The 4,848-nt window shown below is 40.3% G+C and overlaps 1 pseudogene; it reads left to right on the forward strand.

Annotated features, from left to right (window-relative positions):
* Positions 1-444: 444 nt before the first annotated feature.
* LOC147431425 (uncharacterized) lies at positions 445-1,568 on the forward strand (annotated as a pseudogene).
* Positions 1,569-4,848: the final 3,280 nt, after the last annotated feature.

Genomic DNA, 4,848 nt, shown 5'->3' on the forward strand with positions numbered 1-4,848 from the left:
TAAAGCTTTCTTCAAGTTCATGTTATGCTATGATTGTGATGCATGAAGCTTTCCATCTTCATTGCATCACCTAGGTCAGAAGGAACACAAAGAATGTATTGTAACAAGTCTCTCTTAATGGGAGAAATCATAATACAAATGCCTATTGGAGGGGGGACCGGCTCCACATAAATCCGGTCCTCAACTGTTGTCATGTTCTCTAAATTCTCTCTCTTGCAAAAGTATTGTTCATGCCAAGTTAACTAATTGCTATGATTATGTTGCTATCTTCAATTATGTCTACCCGCTATGCTCACAAAGTTATTTCTCGAAAGTATTCTCATTAATTTCCGCTATTCTCAAGTTGAATAGGCTAATTCCATTGCAACAAAGAACGTAATGGACTTCAACACAATGATATTTCGATGATGTGCCTTCAATTACTACAGAGACGAAACAGCAGTCATGAATCAGTTTCGCATGGCAGTGCATGGAAGGATCAAAACACAACATAAGACATGCTCAAGAAAGAGAGCAGCACCTTACACGTACGCCTCGAAAACAATCGACAATTACAACCTCAGAAATGGTGAATTTAAAGCCCTTACAGTCCCCAGCCAGATTTGGGAATCACATGCAACCCCATCACGCAATGATGAGCCAACTCCACCAAAGCAGTCTGAGCAGAATTGGCACAGCATGGCGCCGTCACAAAGGCTGTAGAGACCGAACCTTCCATCGCAATCAGCGTAAGCAAGGAGTCTCCATGAGCGAGAGACGACAGAAGACCATGTCCCCCTGAGAAAAAGATCCTTCAATTATCTTTCCCATTTATTCTAAAGTATGCATTGGCTTATGGTTTTCAGCATCGTCTTAGACACTTGGATTGAGAATCCAAGGTAAATGTTTATTTTTGCCTTTACATTTGCTTAAGAGTTATTTAGATGGGGAACTGCTGATGTTCATCTTTTTTTTAGGGAGCTTGCAAAAAAATAGAGTGTTGTTGATTGGGAAGAAATGTCGGATGAGCATTATGATCGATTTGTGACTGCGTTAGGTTGTGGCGGAGTATCCTCTGATTGGTAGGTTTTATGGCAGTAGTTGTATGGATAGTTGAAAATTTTATGCTTTCATAATAGGTGGATGTTTATAGGTTCTCTGATGTGAATTGCTATCTCGCTTTGAGGCGAAGAGATGGGAGAAGAGCAAAAGATGTCGCTCAGAAGCTTGAAAAGGAAATTAAAGATACAAATCTGGTTTCAGTCACGAAAAGGTGGAGGTCAAGCTCCAACGATGAGTGTGAACCACTTGATGAGGAATTGTGTGGTCTACCTCCATTCTCGAAAGAGAAAGCTGACAAGAACCATCGTGTGGGGAGGAGTAAGCACTCAGTCAACTAATCCCTAGCTTGTCAACCCAAAAGTTGATTTTGTATAAATTTCGAATGTGAGCCCTTAGCTCAAGGATCAATGCAATGACCTAGTCGAGCAGCTAGTTTTCAACCCATGTTCTACAAGACATCGATCTTTAAATCAAGATGATCTATTTCGTTCGGTTTTCTTTTGATGCGTACGTGTCATTCTCTTGTAATGAGCATATTGTTTATAATATATTGGTCCTTTAAGGGCTTGGATGTGAAGCTTTCTAGTCGTTTGCTAATTTCATTATTGAATACTGTGATGACTCGTAATTTTGTCTACTACTTGATCTGGTTTGTTGTGAATGTGTTGCTGAGTCGTCAACGTTGAGATTGCCTTGGCGTTTGAATCCATAATTTGATCAAAATTGGTTTGCTCTTTTTGTTGATATAGAATAGATTATTTGGTGGTGCGTCATAAGGGTCGACTCTCAAAGAGTACGTATGTTGGTGTCTAGATTGGTTCTAGACTTATGCAGTGTTACATCAGATTGAAGGTGATTGACCTTAACAACTGATATGTAAGAGCTTCAATGTATCTTTCTGTTTCAAACCAGTTGATAACAAGTTCATTTATGAAGCTTTGTGATTCACATATACAGATTCATGTTGTTTGATCTTTTTCACTGGTCGTCAAATTCTCTTGTAGATATTGAGATGGAGTTGGAGCGGAAGAGGGGAAACAATAGCGTGAAGGTGGTGGCTGGAACAGATACTTTGTTCACAAGTGATCAAGGTCATGGTCTACCCCATCTTCCTGTGGGTTCTAAAGTGGCTATTGACACGAGCATACTCATTTATCTGGCTCAACGAGGTGTGGAAGCTTTCAAGACAAAAGCAGAGATTGTGGAAGAGTTCTTTTGCCTGCCAGTGGAATTTGTGGTCGCGCAATCTGCGTTTACAGAGCTGCTCCACGTATTATTGAAGAAGAGCAAGCAAATCTATGGCTCTGGCTCCGCTGAGGATTGCAAGAATCCTTGCCAGTTCCACCTCAAGTCTATCATAAGATTGTATGAGTTTTTGAAGCGCTATGAATTTGCACAGGTGAGAAATGCGGAGATTCTTGCCGGTTCTTATTGAATTCTATCTTCAGCATGTTTTGAATGTTTGAAATGTCATGAATGTGCAGAGGCTGAGTGTTCTCGGGGTGCTTACCTCCATCCGTTGAGGTTGACAGCTACGACACAAATTCAGCCTTATGATGCTCGTCTCATCACGGAGAGTTTAGTCCCAGGGGTGCACGTGTTTGCATGTGAAGACATGGCGCACGGTCAGGTTGTCGCCTGTGTGCGAGAGGATGTGCAAAGGAAAGTTATTCTGTGGAATATTCTGGTGCATGATTTGCAAACATATTTGCGTAAAAACAGGGCAGCAAATTTTGGCCAAGGTTAAATGTCACTCTGTATGGAAGCGTACTGGATTGGGTCGTATCAAATCCACAAACTTTCTTTTTGACAAACTCCACCTGTTCTCATACATAAAGTACATTAGGAACTCATTCACGCTCCATTCATTTTTGGGGTTGTAACCTTCAACTTTGACATAACAAGGACACTATTATGCATGTTTCAGACCCTTCATCATGGCATGTGCTCGTATGTTGGCATATGCTCAAGCTGCTAGTCAATCAGATGCATCATAGGAAACGTTTATTGGAGTTTGCAAACACCATCAGCCAGTTTTGATTAAATGGGATGTTTATGGCAGATTCCTTGTTAGATTTTATATATTAAGTTGAGATTATTTGGTTTGCTGGTGTATATGCACCGAATGATGTGAGAAGCAATGCTGTGATTTATGGAAGCAGCTACATTCATGTATTAAACTTGGAAGACCTGGTTTGCTGATGGGAGATTTTAACATTCAATCTACATCTAGGATGCATTTACCTCAGTGGTTCTTTAAAAAGCTCTACGGTTATGGTTGCATCCTCTCGACCGGGTATATGGACAATGGTGTAAGCTTGTAAAGCACAGGATTAACAATCAAGTGCATAGCTCTGATTGATTGACCATTCTAGTTTTATTGTAGAGCGTTCTTATATGAGAGCCTCCCACTGATATTTTATTCTTTTCTTGAGATGCAATAAGTGAGAAAATCTCCGCCAACCTTATTTGTTACAAAGGTGCATTTGTACGGTCCCTGTTTTTATGTAAAGAGGGCCGTCAACAGAGTAATAAAGGCTTATCCTGACTTTCGCAACGCTTATTCTAATGAGCCATTTGTGTAGGTGCTTTTCTTTGTACAAAGCTTTGCACACGACATCTTTTTTTGCATGTGTAGCTGCTATTTCATACAATGTAAGGCTTGGTTGCTCAAAGGCCTAAACCAAAAAAAAAAAACATCATGCGTGTGTATAAGGTGAGCAATACCGTCATCAGTATATCAGATGGCTGCAATGACAAAAACAGTTAAAACATTTCAGAAAATTTGTAAGGTGAGCAATACCATCATCGATATATCAGATGTCTGCAATGACAAAAACAGTTAAAACATTTCAGAAAATTTTGACCTCATCTCATCACCATAATTCCCAGTGTTTCCATCTTTTCTTTCAGTACTACCCAAAACTTTGGAAATATTTGCGATTTTGGGCTGTTAGTCATGTCTTCAGGAAGAAAACTCACATCTACTGCACCTGAATAGTCGCAAATGCTTTCACCGTGAGGACTTACATCTAGTGCATCCAGTTTATGTCACTTTTGTTCCTTGCAAATTGTTTCTCCATGAGAAAAATTCTAAAGTACCTTTTTTGGTTTTTTTTTTAATGATAAATTGGCATAGAAGGCTCTTTTCTGTCAATGTGATCTTGATGCAAATGCTCATGTAAGCTTACCATGTAGATCATGATAACACACTTCCAATCGAGGTGTGCGCGCAAGCATCCGCAACCGCCAATGAAATGGCCGATATGGAGCTTGCATCTGACGACAATGAGCTTGTATCTCAGGTCAACAACATAGACTGTCAAGAATTACATTCATGCATCTCAACTCCATCCATAAGAACCCATGATACAAAGCATACTGTACAGATGGAAGATATTAGCCTAGAGATCTGCACGCTCACCCTCTACACAAGTACAATTCTCGGGCCTTTGACATCTCTTGCTTCATCGGCAAGGTCTGCTCCTCGCAATTTGTTTGATTGGAGACTCATGCAAAGGATTGGAAGGATGAGGAATCTCTTGTGACTCTTCATGTATGATTAGAGGATAATTGCTCTGTACAATGTCGTTCTCACTCTGAATCGGTCAAAAATTGTGTAAATGCCTCTTGCAACTCCAAGCCTTTCTCAAAAAATATCTGTGTGTGTGTGTGTGTGTGTGTGTGTGTGTGTGTGTGTGTGTGTGTGTGTGTGTGTGTGTGTGTGTGTGTGTGTGTGTGTGTCTCCCCTACGTGTATGTATGTGTGTATGTGTCTACACTCCAATGCAACAAATGGGACCATTTT

This window comes from Adiantum capillus-veneris, chromosome 21 (genome assembly GCF_014529385.1).
Source record: "Adiantum capillus-veneris isolate H3 chromosome 21, ASM1452938v2, whole genome shotgun sequence".
Lineage (NCBI taxonomy): Eukaryota > Viridiplantae > Streptophyta > Polypodiopsida > Polypodiales > Pteridaceae > Adiantum > Adiantum capillus-veneris.